Here is a 17,338-nt window from a genome sequence, read left to right on the forward strand (position 1 = left end):
TGCATGCATATCTTTGTATGCTCATTGATACATCTATGCATATTGATACACACTATGCATATGGTTGTCTATGTATGCGTGTGTGAACACAAGTGCCCCACATGTGTGTATGTATGTGCGTGCCCATGGCGGGCATGGCATTAATAGAACTTTAAAAAACTTGTAATTATAAAGGTCTCCAAATATGTGAACTTCTTAGAGACCTTTAAGGTCACGTTGAGGCATAGATTTTTCCCCTATTTAAAATAACCATGTCTCTTTCAATTATTTAATATCATGAGGTTCCAATTTCCACACAAGGAAGTATAATCGTGTAGAATTGTTGTATGGCTTACTAATTCTTATACAATACCATTGCATATGAAATTAAATGAAATGTTCACATAAAAGCAAATATAAAGACATGCTTCAATTCATTCAATGACAATGTAGACTTAATTTTTAAATAAGCAAGAACTTGCTTGAGACATCTATGAATTAAAGTAGTGTTTTAAAAAGCACACAGATGTAACGACCATGCTAGTAGTTTTAAAAAGTATACCAATGTAACGCCCATGCTAGTAGGTCCCTCTAATCGAAGACAAGGTGGAACAACCACTAAGTCTTCATTATAGATATTAGATTAAGCAAATAGCAAAATAAATTGTTCTAATAACTAGTACAAGGGGAAAAGGAGATTTTGGAGAAGAGGGGACGGGGGGAAAGGCATTTGAAAAAGGAGGAGATGAGATAAGTTAAAAAAAGGGTGAAGGAGGAGGATTGGAGTCCCTTGTCATACATTAGAATACTCTCATACATTTAAGAAATCCACCTAAACCCTAAACGTTTGACCATAAACCCCTTATTAACATAATAAAGACCATTTCACTCATTATTTAATAGGGCAAAACTTCAAAAATATATTAATTAGCAAAAGAGAAGGAGGGTAGGGCTAGAAAGGCATGGAAAGGGGTAAATAGAAGAGTCAGGTGGGGACATTAACAAGGAAGTCCCTTCCCCTCTATGTATGACAAAAGGGGCCCTTGGGTAAGCATTATTTATAAGGATAAGTGATATATCCCTTTAACACTTCTCTATGTACCCTACATTAGAGTGGATACAAGGGCTATCAAGCTCAAATCCCCCAATCAAGCTTAGCTTAGCTAATGTAAAATATATACCACAATCAAAAGTGCCTTAACTTAGTTTTTTTAATTTTGTGATAAAGCCTCTAATATCTAACGTTTCTCTCGTAGGTCAAGCTTCTCATGTGGATGATAATTAGTAGTACGATCTTTTCGTGTCTTCTACTTCGCTTCCATTGACTTTGTGCCCTAGAAACTCATTTATGGTTGAGCCAAACCACTATTTGAGAGTTCATCGTACCTTAAAGTTTGCATAAATCCCTCCAACGTTTGATGTTTTTCCCAACGATCTTGCTTATTTTCATTAATGAGCCATAGATTTTGTAAAAGTAGAATAAGAAAATGCATGAGATCATAATCTTATATATTAAGCTTAGAGGCAAAATAACGATGTATCTTTCCATTCCCATGTCCAGACCCCATCATGGTATATATCATTGGAAAGCCCTCAAAGAGTAGGTTCTAGAAATGCCACGTCCGACAAGTTTTGAGCTAATCTGCAAAATATTATTAGATTAAATGCATGAGATCATAATCTTATATATTAAGCTTAGAGGCAAAAGAACGATGTATCTTTCCATTCCCATGTCCAGACCCCATCATGGTATATATCATTGGAAAGCCCTCAAAGAGTAGGTTCTAGAAATGCCACGTCCGACAAGTTTTGAGCTAATCTGCAAAATATTATTAGATTAAGCAAATAGCAAAATAAATTGTTCTAATAATTAGTACAAGGGGAAAAGGAGATTTGGAGAAGAGGGGAGGGGGGGAAAGGCATTTGAAAAAGGAGGAGATGAGATAAGTTTAAAAAAGGGTGAAGGAGGAGGATTGGAGTCCCTTGTCATACATTAGAATACTCTCATACATTTAAGAAATCCACCTAAACCGTAAACGTTTGACCATAAACCTGTTATTAACATAATAAAGACCATTTCACTCATTATTTAATAGGGCAAAACTTCAAAAATATATTAATTAGCAAAAGAGAAGTAGGGTAGGGCTAGAAAGGCATGGAAAGGCGTAAATAGAAGAGTCAAGTGGGGACATTAACAAGGAAGTCCCTTCCCCTCTATGTATGACAAAAGGGGCCCTTGGGTAAGCATTATTTATAAGGATAAGTGATATATCCCTTTAACTCCAAATTGAAACTTCTCTATGTACCCTACATTGGAGTTGATATAAGGGCTATCAAGCTCAAATCCCCCAATCAAGCTTAGCTTAGCTAATGTAAAATATATACCACAATCAAAAGTGCCTTACCTTAGTTTTTTTAATTTTGTGATAAAGCCTAGAATATCTAACGTTTCTCTTGTAGGTCAAGCTTCTCATGTGGATGATAATTCGTAGTACGATCTTTTTGTGTCTTCTACTCTGCTTCCATTGACTTTGTGCCCTAGAAACTCATTTATGGTTGAGCTAAACCACTATTTGAGAGTTCATCGTACCTTAAAGTTTGCATAAATCCCTCCAACGTTTGACGTGCTTCCCCACGATCTTTCTTATTTTCATTAATGAGCCATAGATTTTGTAAAAGTAGAATAAGAGAATGCATGAGATCATAATCTTATATATTAAACTTAGAGGTAGAATAGGACAAAGTCCTTAGAACAACGTTCAAGACAAAGTGCTCATGCATTTATAAATGTATTTGTAAAAGCTTTACACCTCATGGTTATGCCATTAGTCTATACACTAGTATTCTATAAAAAGGGAACAAAACTATCATCAAATAATCTCTCAATTGTTTTACTCTATTCATCCTTTGTCCCATGCAAAGAAAAGAAGCCTTGCAAATAATTTTAACTTTTTGTATTGTGGAGGCAATATTGCTTGATTCTTGCAATTTTTTTAAAACATACAATGGTATACCCTATTACAAATCCTGTATATTATTATGATTGGGTTATGTTCTTTTGTGACTAAAAATGCTTTACTATTTGTGCTATAGAACTAGCCTCTTATGTGTACTTGCTGGTATTTTTTATTAGTTTTAGTATTTAATGACTCGTCTTTCACTTTATTTCAATGGTTAGTTAGATGTTTCCTTGTTAGCTAATTAAGTTTGCTTCTTGTTATTTAATGGTTTTTTCATGCTTTGGATCAGTGTTTAATTCTCCATCATCATCAGGGATTTGGTTAATACTTTCATGTTTGCATTAATGTGTTATTCACAAACTGCATCATGTTCATTCCAAAAATGTGTGAAAATAGCGTGATCATCTGGTAAACTAAAAACTTCCACTGGTGAACTTGATAAAAGGGGAAAAAATCCATTGTTCAAGATCTATAGGGTAAATTTTTGTATATATCAAATACCATGAGTTGAAAGGAACAAACAACACAAAAGGCCAAGATACAAAAAAGAAAGGTGTGACAAGCTACCAAGGGGACACATTAGGGAAATTTGGAGCTCATTTTGGAGCCCTCTAAGGACTTTAAGAAAGGAGTCTTTGATGTATCTTTCCATTCCCATGTCCAGACCCCCTCATGGTATATATCATTGGAAAGCCCTCAAAGAGTAGGTTCTAGAAATGCCAAGTCTGGCAAGTTTTGAGCTAATCCGCAAAATATTATCCATGCCCCCCATTTTTGAGAGAATATTCTCAAGGGAAGTCCTTAGAGGGCCCCAAAATGAGCTCCAAATTTCCCTAATGAGCAACAAGAAAGAACGTTTGATACATAGAATTCTATAATGCTTTTTTGGATGTACACAAGGTCCAAGCTTCAATGATACAATTTTTACAGCACGAAACCATGGAGTAAGTGACATATCTCTTGTTTATTTGAGTTGGACTTTTTTAAAGGTAGATTTCTTAACGATATGAATTTTATAAATTTACTTGACATTTTTTAGATTGTAAAGAAATTGAAGCTTATGTTTATTATGGAGTTGGATGTGTTCTAGGCTCTGTGTTCCAGCCTTGTCGTTCCAGGTTGTGAAAGGCTATGAGCTAGAGAGGGTGAGCATTACACTTATGAACAAAGTCCTTCAATATGCAAAAAATGTGGAAATTCAAGAAGAAGTTAGTGTTCAATTGAAAAATAATTTGGCGGCTTCTTGCAATTGAACAACCTAAAGGGACACAGCCCTACTTGAAGGGGGTCTTTGATAGATCTCTGGTCACAGATGCCCAAACCTACATACAGGTATTGCATGTGGAAGGATATGAATATTTTAACATTGAAACACACATGTCAAAATACCTAAAACATTGAATTGCATGTTTAGAATGGAGACGATTTATTGCATGGACTCACAACAAGTGTGAGCGAGAAAGGACAAACATACAAGACAAATAGAGGGAAAGGGTAAGGGACGAAAATGGGAAAAAGAAAAAATAATGGAAACATAAAGAGGAGATGAACTTGATGAGAAATGGGATGCAATTCTAAACATCACATTACAAAGACTACATTTTTGGTGTCGCATGCCAAGGTGCGTCTCAAGGATGAGTTGCTTTATTTGCACATTGTGTATGCATGAAAGTTGAAGAGAGAACTTCATTGAATATATTGCAAGGGTTGAACATCTTCCATTGAGAATGGGACTACCTGGAGGAAATTTGAAGCTATGTAAAGACACACAATGCTGTCTCTCTTAAAAAAACAGGAAACCTTCCTCGTGAAGTGTCCATCAAACGGGCAAAATTAATTTTATCTTATTATGGTAAAAATCGATTAAGTATGAATTGTGATTTTTGAGAAGAATTATGTGAGTGCACCACAAATTTGAAAGCTAACCTTGATGTGAGAAATCTGAGAGCATGTGTTTAAAAAGCATTAGATAACCCTTCCATAAATGATGAGGATGTGCATTTATATTATGTCACTATGGAATCATTTATTAAATTTACCCATGGATGGGGTGAATCACACATTACGCATTGCATGGATTTTAATCTCCACAGGTTTTCTACTATTGCAATTTGTTTTTTTTTCTGGGTGTTAACCTCATCTACCCTCAGGGGGGGTCACTATGTATAAACCCTACTATATCACATGCATTCAAGGCATGTTTATAAAATCCCTTATTTGTAAATTTTTAAAAAATAAAATGTACCCTTTTTCTATACAAATCTGTAATTTTTTTACAAAACAACTTTAAATACTCCCTTATGTAAATTAATTTTTATAGAATTTAGGAATTAAATTTTACCTTCTGTTGAGCTCATGTCATAAGGTTACATATGATAAGTGACCCCCCCAAGCATCTACCTTTCTTATATATGCAGCACATTATTTATGCTCAATATCCATGGACAATATGGCTCATTGAATGTTTGGAGTTGCCCAAGAATGGAGAAATTGCATTATGGAGCATGAGCTACATACTTCAAAATTGTGCAACATGGAGGTAGAGCTATTCAAAGGAACACTCTTTGTGAAATGTAAGAGCGGTTCTATTGTTGCATAATTAGGTCCTCTAAGGCAAGGGATACATATTTGCAAATAGAGATAGGTTAAGCAATGCCTCAAAATCAAATCAATAAAAGGAGGCTTTCATGGAAATCTTTGAAAGCTACCTAGAAGCATAAAGTGTGGTCAGCAAATAGAAAGCTATTTAAGGAATCATTGGAGGTAGAAAAAAAATTGTGAATTAATTGTTTTCAATGTGGGTTTGAGGTTTTGCTAATTCAAAGATCATTGCCATATTTTATCTTGTTTGGAGTATTTTTGTTAGGCCACCTTTGATAAGTTGACTATTATTTTCAACAAAAAATAGCATGCTAGTAATTAGTATACGTTACTTATCAACCTAGATTCACTCACTCTCAAAATTTTAATTAATTTGCCTATCTCACGCCTAGGTTTGAAGGCATTAGGCCTTAATATTTAATGAAAGGCAAGCTGCTCAGTGTTAAAGCGCATGGATTGAGCTCTCCTATGGTTCCTAATCTACTCTAATGACAACACTAATTTAAGGTGGATGAATCCTAAGAGGGATCATGATCTATAACTGAAGTCAATTAGGTTCCAAGATAGATTAGCTTGGACTCATAAAGAGAATCTTGAGATAGTACAAAGTACTTGATTGATATTACTTCAAATTTCAAACCTCCCTTTTATAGGAGTGGGTACTTACATCCATATGCATGCTCACATGTGGGATATCTCCTCCATGCCATGCACATGGCAGCTTGCCCTTTACTCATACCTTTGCTCTACATGTGCTCATGGCACCACAACTCTCAACACCTCCCCTTGGTGCCATGATCCTTTGGCTACTTCAAGGTGGTCAGATGTGAGTTACAAGATCAAATCCTCCCCTGAGTGCTTACATGGCTACTCTCAGGTGGTCAGGTTTGATTACAAGAATATAGGATAAAGGTGGAAAGGCTTTTGCTTCTCAATACATGTTGTTCTTGTCATTCTTCTCATGGCTTGATGATGACTCCATGTAGTTGACCTGCTAGTTGATGGAGTGCAGTGGAGTGACCATTGAAGATTGCTGCTATTGTTGACGTCTGTGGCACTCAGCATAGGAGGTTGTGGCTGGTGCTACTACTGGTCGTGATGGAGGCTGTAGCCTTTGGCTATAGCAGAGGTGGCTAGTCATCTGCAATTCGTGCTAGCTGTGGGGCTTGGTGTGAGTCGACCAAGCAGCTTGGAGAGCGAGTTGTGTAGATGGATGAACTCTTTCAATAAGAGGTTGTTCTCCCACTCTAATAAGTGACAAAAATCTCTCCCAATGAACTCTCTTTTTCAAGAAAGAATTTCTCACAATCTCTCTCTCTCTCTTTCTCTTAAAGAAGAAGAAGAATAGAAGAAAAATCTCTCTTTCTCTCTCTCGAAGTAATGAATCGCATCCCTCTCAGAATATCTCTCTCACAAAGTAAATGAAATAACTCTCAATCAAAAAATCTACATCTAATCTAGGAGAGCTAGGACCTAAGCTCTAATACCATGTTAAAGCACATGGACCAAGCTCTCCTATGGACCCTAATCTACTCTAATGACAACCTGCCCCCCTTCCCCCTCTTTGCCCTCTTGCTCTAGTGGGGACTAGTCTTTATAGGTGTCCAAAGCGGTGTAAAAACTTCTTGAGACTCACGGGCAGTGGAGAAACTTCTCGCAAAGTTCAATTTTTGCCCTTGAAATTGCGACATCCTCCCACCACAACAACTAATTAGTATGTTTTTATTTTGGGAATGCTAGCTGCCCCTATTAACATCATTCTCTTTTAGGATCATCAAAAAACAATGAGATCATGAATCATGGAAAAGTCTCTACCAATGAGATGTGCAAAACTGCGACGGGAAACGCTCGCAGAACCTGCAAATCCTTGAAAAACAGAGCAACACTCTTCGAAAATACGTACAAACTCTCAAAACTCACAAACAGAAGAGACAGAACAAGCATGCTCGGTACAATCTCCCCCCATAGGTGTGGTGCTCTCCTTCCACCTCCTATGTATTTATGTATATTTCCCAAAAAGCTTTCGAGTTTGTGTTCCACTTGGATGGGTACATTCACTTGAGCAAGCATTCCTCTATAGGTTATTGTGGTCTATGGAGGAGATGAGGCAAGCTATCCATATTGATTGATGATGTTTTATTACAGATTCCATTTCAGCCGATCAGGATTGTTAGATTGGTGGGAGCATGGCTCAGACACAGAAGAGTGGTACTTAGACCCTGAGTCACATTTTGTTACCTTGGGACTGTGGAGATTGTGGCTATAATGGGGGGGGTTTCCATAAAGTACTTGAAGTGGGGTTTTGAGGAATGGGAATGGATTGATAAAGAGCATCGAGAGAAGAGCCTCCCCTTCTTTCGTTACACTGTTAGTAATTCTAGGAGATTCCAACTGAGGTATAGAGGTTAGAGGCCCTTCAAAGCACTCCATTAGGAGTGTTATGAGATTTCAATAACATACATATGAATTTTTGGAGGGGGGGCTTTGAAAATCCCATAGGAATAGGAAAATCACTCTATTATTGCCTCTTTGTTGTGGAGTTGGTTTAACATTGCCTTTGGGATTGCATACAAGCCAAGATAATTTGGAAGGGGCAATCTAAGATTCTTAGTACCTTAATTTTTCACCCCTTCTTCATGACTTGGGGCTCAGTTGCCTAGCTCTCTCTTTTGGGGCCAAGGTCTCTATGAGAGACAAGACTCATCTTAGGCTTTATTGATTTATCACCATTTTGTTCTCTTGATGATGTTTTGGCTTCACCTTTCAGAGTTGTATGTGCATCTGTCGGGACTCTTCTTGAAAGATACTGAAGAGTATTACAATGTGGCATATTTAGAGAGCAAGATGCATAGAGGCTTTAAATGGATCCCCAAGTCCATCTTTCTTACACCTTGGCTAGTATGTGGACAAATACTATACATAGACTAATGGCCATTTGGGTAATGATAGGGTCTTCACGTGCTTCCTCTGCTAGGAGAACTATATTTTTTAGAGAATGGGGGGCTCCCCTTTCTTCTTTAAGACTACTATAGGGTTGAGATGGCATTTTCATTAGTTGTTTTCTACCTCGGTTTTTTTGCCATGATGTATTACTGCCTTGAATTTTTGCTCTCATAGGTTTTGTTCATATTTAATAGAATCCTTTTTATGAAAAAAAAAGAACTAATTTGTCATATTTGGCACAATTGGATGGTCCAAATACATCAAACATGGTTTGAAAATGGTGATCTAAGGGATCACATGGCTCACAAATGGCACCTAAATGATGGCCATCGGACTATTCTTTGTCAAGGGCTCATGAGTAATGCTTGATTTGAGCCATTGGACCATAATGTGTATCTAAGTTTGCACCAATGGCAAGTTGGTGGCTGTAGCAAACTACAATGAAGGCGCCATGACATGTGATGCAATGTGATGAAGTATGGATGATAAGATTCTTGGCCATCCAATCTTGAGAGAATCAACAACACATGCATGCGCCACTTCTCCATTGTAGGATGGAGTTTTTGGATCCAACAACATGCAAATCACGTGTCTCCCTAGCCCTTACATCAAATGTAGATCTAATGGCTTTGCATGCCACCGCCTATAGCTAGTCGTCATCGGTGGGGCCTTTGCATTAAATCAGCCGTGCCACGTGTGTCCTTGATGAGGCTCACTTACAATGGTTGTTGGATCATATATGATCCAATGGATCATTATATGGCCCACTCTCACGACAAGGTTTTAATACCGCTCTTACTTAATTTACTTAGCATGGGGACCATGTTTTTCCACTAATGAGGAGGAAGGAAAAATCCTTCATGTTTTCAATGTATGAGCCTCCTCATCTCGGCATATATCCTAATTCAAGTTTAATTGCATTGTTGAGGGCCTAATGCAAGAGGGACCTTTTGACTCCAAAACTCCCCTATTGAGCTTATCTTCTCAACAATAACATTGACATTTACTTCATAGTGATCCGGGCAAACCTCAAAAAGTTATGGTTGTTTCTTTGTTTGAGAAAATACCTATCCTCACGAATAGCAGGCTAGCAAAACTTTGGGATTAGATGAGGAAGAATGGTTCATTCTAAGTAAGCTCATCTTCTTGGAGGCTCCACGCTAAGACCTAACCCCCTAGGGTTTGCCATGGAGTTCAACCCCATCCAGGAGTACCTAGGAGAGGGGAGACGTAGAAGTAATCCTCCTTAGGACATTCACTTTGTTAATATGTAAGATAGAAGGTTCATCAATGGAAGGGGATTATCAAATGTGGGGGACTTACAGGCCATTTACAGATAAGAGGGAGTTGAAAAAATAGTTATCTAATCTGTAGATGTAAGGAGGGGACCTTTAAATTCAAAATTACATGTATACGTATGAAAGAGGGGTAAACAATTATGCAAAAATTTTAAATATGTGCTTGCTCACATGTGTTTTATGGGCTTTTACATAGTGATGCCCTCGACAATCCTCAACTTCTTGTGATTCTCCTTCATAAAGGATGTCTCATTTCCATGCATTTGTGAATGGCCATTAATGTATGCTCTACATTCTTAAAAAGATCTCACAAAATGGGTATTTATTTATCATGAATAAATTATCTCTAATATTTGTTGTATTTAAGTGTAATAAAAATAAGTCTTTTTTAATGTTCTATCATACAAAAGAATTATAGAGAAAAATGTTAAAGATGATTTACTTATAGTATACCATAGTGAAGCAATGTCAAGGGATGGTAAGTTGCAAACAAATGTAAAATCTCTCCACTCATAGAAAAGAAATTTTTTTGTCATTGGACACTTTAAATGGAAGACCACGTTCTCACATTAGAGCCACATGACACTATGCATGGTATTTGAGTTTGCTTTAAGGCTTTAGAATAGCTAAATCGATATTCTAGTCCCATGGACCTATTTATATCCCATCATTTAAGATGATCTGTCTCATTGAGGTTAAAATTTGTGGTAAAAGTATAGGTAGTGTAGTGCACTCTTACTCTTTGATGGCATTGTTCTCACATGAGCCTTGTATGCCTTTATATGCATGCATACATGAGCACCAAAAAGTGTGTATGCCAAGTTTGTGTATAATCATGCTTATATGCACATTTTCACATGTGTGCGAGCACTCAGCACCATGCATGCAAGATGCACATCCGTGCTCACAATGATATACGTGTGCACATGTCTCTCTCTCTCTCTCTCACACACACACACACACATGCGTGCGCACACACACAATCTAACTCTTTGCCTCTCACTTTGCATTCTTACTCACTTCCTCTCTCACACAAACTAGATCTCTCTCATACACTCTCTCTCTCTCTCTCTCTCTCTCTTTCTCTCTCTCTCTCTCACACACACACACACATGCCGTGTGCGCTCGTCGTTGCATGCAAAGTCGCACCGTAAAGTGAAGGTCCTACGTTGAAACAAAGCTGGCGGTAGACCATTCCATATATTGCTTTCCTCACCTCCTCTCAATGTCTCTTTGGCGCCGTCGCGCTCAGTCTTCGGCGGTGATGACCCAACTTTCGCAATCCCGTACGTCCGTTGACTGGATGCGTGTTTTTGCGTGGGGCCTCGACTGAGCTGATCTTGCATCAGCGCTTGACCAAAATGAGACAAAAGCAAACGTGCACTTGCAGGAGATTTGCAAAGCCAAGAGAGCTCGCAGCCCCTGATTTTGGTAGTGAAGATAAGGTAGGGGGCAAGCACTCGTCATCTAGGCTTTGCAGAGGATTGCAAGAGATGAGGCAGACATGAGTGTCCTCCATCACAATTAGCACCGCCCCTCTCCCCCCCCCCCCCCTTTTCTCACAGATCGAAGTGTGGCCAGGAGCCAAAGAGTGGAATTGTTTCCCCGTCAGGCGTTGCTCATGATCCACGCAGCTACTGCAGAGGAAGGCAAGGAGCTCAATGGTCGATGCACAATTGCTCTGGCCGATGTTTATTTTAAAAAGGCTTCACAACAAAAAGAATCCATTGACCATCTTTATGCTGGAAGCTCACAGTTCGGGGCAGCCTATGGTGGGTTTTAGACTGTTTTGGAATAGGAACCTCTTGACCTTTTTTGGGGGGATGAACACCTCATCAATTAAGTTGGTGGGGTACCTCCTCGCCCCATGGTCCAAAGCAACATGCTAAACAAGTTGAACCACCTTCAAGTGGCCTGCCGTGAAGGGATTCCCAATAGGAAAGAGGAAAAGAAGGAGAAAAAGTTAGAACGACATTAAGTGGCCAAGAAAAAGAGGGACCAAAATAGAATTAAGAGAGAAAAGGGGAAGGAAAAGTGGAGCCTCAACTAATCACAACAAGTTATAAATATTTTAAAAATTAGTGAATTTTAGCTTCTTAAGGCCAAAAACATCAATATAGGCTACATTACGGTGGCAGGTCAAAAAAGAAACATTTCCATTATCTAAAAGGCAACATGCTACCAATTTCTCTCTCAAAGCACGTAGTGTATCTATAACCAATTATATGAACACATAAGCACATAGAGCAACAATCTCTCTCCCAAGGATATTGTGTATGTGTGAGGGCTCCAACATATGGATGTATAGTATGGAGTTAGATAAGGCTAGATAATATAAAGATTGGTAAGAGAGTATTCTTACAAACAAGCTAAATAAAGTTTGGCTAGGCTGGGTATTTCCACATGGAAAACTTGTAATTAGTGGTATTAGCCAAGAGCCAAATTTTTACGTGGTATAAGCCCAACTTAGACTTTTTCTTTAGATCAAGAGTGAGGGACAACCTTCATCCTCAACAACAATAGGATAAAAAAAGGAAGACACATGAGTTTGAGATTATGTTAAGTATGGAGGCATGAAACTGGTTGTGAGCTTGCTAGTAGCCCTTAATACATCTAGTAGCTTGATTCTTGTGATGTCAGCATGCAACTTAAGAACATTGCTAGCTTTATCATTGTTAGGGCTCCTTATCTAATGGCTAACATTTCATGACATCTCATGTTGGCTAGTGGCCAACCATCTCATCCACCCTCAAGCATCAAAGAGCATTGAATACTCTTTTTTGAAAAAAAAGAAAAGCATTGAATACATGGGGACAGAGTGAGTAGAGAGGTGTTGGCCTTGGTGTGTCGCAATAAGCTTCTTATACTCCATTCAAAATATTAGGATAATATATATTAGTTATTAAAAATTGTGTTGTATTCCATTCTATTTCCATTCTTGCTTGAGTGAGAAATCACCCATAATCATATGGTTCACCCCACAGTACAAAAACCACCATCTATCCCATCTATCCAAATTTTCTTGTTGGCATCAATTCCAACACCCTGTTGGAGTATGACGCCTAGCAAAGAAATCTTAGGATTGTAAAAATGAGCCTCAAGTGAGCATCCTTTGCTAAACTATGCAAACACCTAGACCATGTTGGGCAAAGAATTCAAGTCAAACTTGGGGTGACAGAAAAATAGTATCAATAAGGGGATAAAGGCACATAGGAAAAAGGAGGGAAAAAGATGATGGCAAGTATGAAAGAGGAAAGGTATGGCATATAGGAAAGGGAAAGAGAAGAGAGGAAAGAGTAGTGGATAGAGGCAAGGGGGAAGTAGAGCACTCTCCCTCCAAAGTTCATTCCCATCTTTTGGGCAACAAATCCATCTTGATGTCCTTGAGCCAAGCAGAGTCCACCCATAATCATCAATGCATGCACCATTATCAAGGCCATTTCTGGAGATTGTGGCAAAATAACCACCAAGCGGTCCTACCCACTATTTCCTCATTACTCCCATGCTATCATTGATATGTACCATTTACTCTAACTAAACTAAACTCAAATAGTTTTGTAGATTAAGTTAAAATGAGTCCCCACATATAGGTGATTACCCATATCTGCATACTCTTCCAACAAGTCCACATATTACTTCCTCCATCATGGGATTCCTTCCACATTTTCTTCCATTTTCTTTCCTTATAGCCATAGCCATAGTATCATGCTTATTACATCCATATCATAACCATTATCAATTAAAGCACTCTTACAAGAGGGGAAATGCTTTCTGACAAGAGGGGAAATGCTTTAAAGAAACTCTCTTAATGGACAAGAGTACACCGCATGTATCCGGTCCTACCCACTAACCCGCATTACTCCCACACTATCACTGTTAGCTAATATTTTCTCTAACCAAACTAAACTCAAATAGTTTCATAGAATAAGTTAAAATGAGTCCACACATATAGGTAATTAACCCATATCTGCATACTCTTCCCAACAAGTCTACATATTACTTCCTCCATCATGGGATTCCTTCCACATTTTCTTCCATTTTCTTTTCTTATAGCCATAGCAATAGTATCATGCTTATTACCTCCATATCATAACTATCCTCAATTAATGTACTCCTACAAGAGGGGAAATGCTTTAACAAAACTCTCTTAATGGACAAGAGTACACCATATGTACCCACGTTTGAAAATTTATAGATAAAAAACAAAAGATCATGAAAAGTATGTATGTGTGCGTGTCTCCTCTACATTCAAGGCTCCCCTTGCATCACTATGTCATAATATTATCAAGGGTCATAGTGTGTCTCCTAGAAAATAGCCACAATTAATTTAAGACCAAATGAGTCATATATATGGTCCTCATGCCAACCTCAAATCTATACTCTCATGATGCCATAGGCTAATAAATGCAAAATTTGTAGAGGTTTCCGAGGGGAGAATGTACAAGTCTCTTGCAAAGGATCTTTTCAATTGCTAAAGGGACTTCTAAAAGAAAATTATTAAACGGTCCCCTGTCTCAAATTTCATACAATAAAATCCAATGTTATATTGTTTGCACAATCTCTCTCTACATACCACTTACACTTTCGTTACAATAGTCTCTAAACTTTATTCAAATCTCGTATTGCAATAGAATACAAGTGATCAATAAACTTGCAGCTAGCTTGTTGTAATGTGGGTCCGTGAAAAAGCATAGTATGCAGTTATAAAGGAGACCCTTGTATAGTACCAACAATTGATTAAAGTATAGGTGACCCCTTTGCTCATTATCATCCTGCACAGTCCATATCTGATCCATTAGCAGGAAGGGCTAAACTTAATAATCATATACATATTCTTGTCACTTCATTAATGCCTATGTTATTACAATCTATTTAAAAAATGAACATAATAGACAATCACGATTAAGGAAGGAGAGAGGTCCTAGAGGGCAAAGTACATGTTATGGTCTCAACCCACTTCTTCTTTACTAAGGAAGTGGAGAGGGGTCCTAAAGGGTAAAGTACACAACAGGCTCTTGTTAGTCAAAGGATCTCGTCATAAGATAGAGAGAGCCCAAAGAGAACCAAACGATTATTTGTGTCTATCTTCAAGATGAGCTCCTATGGTAGCCAAGCAAAGCATTTGAAGCCACTTGTAATCTAAGATGGAGATGGACTGTGACTAAGAGCTTAGTGGGGTGGTTTTAGGGGGGGAAACATTGACCTCCCTAATCCTATGAAGCCATTCTATGTTACCCCGCTTACGTTCAATAGTAGGATATGTTATCATGAGTCATAGACATAGCCAAATGGTATCTGCACATTAAATGAAGGCGAGGGAAATACAAGGGCTTTATGACTAAACGTGATCCAGGGAGCAAGGAGAACATCTGTACAATGTAATCCAACTTTGACAAATAGACTTAGCTCTACTCCTCCTAAAGAAAAAGGTCTGCCTAATATAAAGAACTAGACTACCATAGTCCTTTGCATGATGCAGAAATGGAGAACAGGTTCCCCCATTATTGTGTTGGAGGTCAATATATCAGCATTATCAAAGCATACTAATTTTTCTATTTTGTCTTATCAAGCCAGTGTCCATATGCATACTGTTGCAGCTAAGAAATCCTTGTATTGACTTAGCTAATCTACCAGCGGGACATAGGCATTACATTCAAACTAAGAGATTGTAAAGTACAAAGAAGAAAGATGTATGAGGTGATCAAAGGTGGTACATGTCTTGTGCATGGAACTCCCTTTCTATCACAGACATCAGCCAACTATTATGTTTCTACTAAGTATGTTCATGAATTAAACAATGCCCTTGTTTTTTATATCATCATGCCTTCTCGGCATTTTGCTTCCTGAGGTCCGCTGGAAGGGGCCTAGACTCTCCTATCTTTGTGTAGCATTGTGTACATTCTTAGAATGAGATATCCTTGCAAACTTAAAACAATCCATCTAGGGAGTCGACCCAATATTGCATAGGTGTCTCATATTATTAAGACAGCCATATATATCCATGAAAGTATGGTAAGAAGATGGATGCAAAATGAGAAAAAGGGTAAGCAAGACAGAGGTCCTCCCTTGTATTATAGCCCTCTATGTGAGAGTCACTTCTTCTTGAGCTGATGTAAGGCTCATTTGCATACATGACCTAAGTAAGGCTATCTATGGAGAAACCAAGGCCCTACGTGCTAGCTTAGAACGTCAAGCATACACCACACGTCAGAGGCTATCATCATCTAGGGTGATTAGGGTCGCTTCGTGTTTGTCATGGCTTCCTTATACCAAGGTGAGCACTCTGTCCATGACTGCAAATTAAGTTATGAAAACCATGGTGTTCAAACGTGTCTAAAAACACACACTGCTCCCTTAGTGGTCCGTTTCTTGGCTCGTTGATCCTTCCTTGCATATTCATGCATCAAGGCAACCAACTGCAAGAGTGGATGGGTTTTTTGCTTCCCCATGCCTTTGCATGCACTGAACTCACCATTCAGACTCTGGGGTTTCATCCCAACTGTTTACCAAGGGAAAACTGGGTCTACATCACTCCTTTCTTTTTCGATATAACGTATCCAAGCTTTTAGTCATGAACAACAATAGTGATGACGAGCTTGCATGCTAGTTCAAGCAAGAAGATGGAAGCTGCAAAAATGAAACACATCTAACACTTCGAGTGCCATGTAATCTACTTTCTGGGTAGGGCTAATCTACTTTCTGTGTAGGGCTCACTCACCATTTAGACTCTGGATTTTCATCCCAATTGTTTGCCAAGGGAAAACTGGGTCTACATCACTCCTTTCTTCTCTGATATAACATATCCAAGCTTTTAGTCAAGAAAAACGATCGTGATGATGAACTTGCATGCTAGTTCAAGCAAGAAGATGGAATCTGCAAAAAGGAAACACATCTGACACTTTGAGTGCCATGTAACCTACTTTCTGGGTAGGGCTCATGTTTGCTTTTTGCCTCTACCCATCGTTTTTTATCACTATCGGTAGGAAACATTATACTAAAGCTTCGTGCATCCCTGTGCTTCTCTAGCACTCCACAGCATCAAGCTAGCTCGAGGCTCTGCAAGTAAGACCACAGCTATGGCAACCAACTATAGATAGAGTCAAACCAAACAAGTGTAGAACATAGGAAAGAAAGGTATACTAGGCGACCCTCATGGACTCCCAACCGACTCACCCTCACAATGGGGAGCTTCACTTGAAGCCATGTCCCAATGACTTGAAGGATCTACAAGCAATAATGACTAAATAGAGGTGGTGTATTCCCTGAGTGGATGTGTATAACACTACAGGGAGAATGGAGAGAATCACGACCTACATGTTCTCCATAAATCCAAGTATGCTCGTTGGTGGGTTGGCGTGAATATCTAGCGTCCTTTCACTGTTCGGTGGCTCTTCCCCTTATGTGCCACTCACGACTGTCAAGTCCTTCAATTCCTCTTTAGAGGCTTTTAGTTCACAGCTTGGCTTTTGCTCTACAACAATCGAGGCTCGCTCTACAAAATATAGTGACGATGAATGTGCGTGCTAGTCCAAGCAAGAAGATGGGAGCTGCAAAAAT

This window comes from Dipteris shenzhenensis, chromosome 13 (genome assembly GCF_047967505.1).
Source record: "Dipteris shenzhenensis isolate YYH24624 ecotype China chromosome 13, Dip_SZ_1.0, whole genome shotgun sequence".
NCBI lineage: Eukaryota > Viridiplantae > Streptophyta > Polypodiopsida > Gleicheniales > Dipteridaceae > Dipteris > Dipteris shenzhenensis.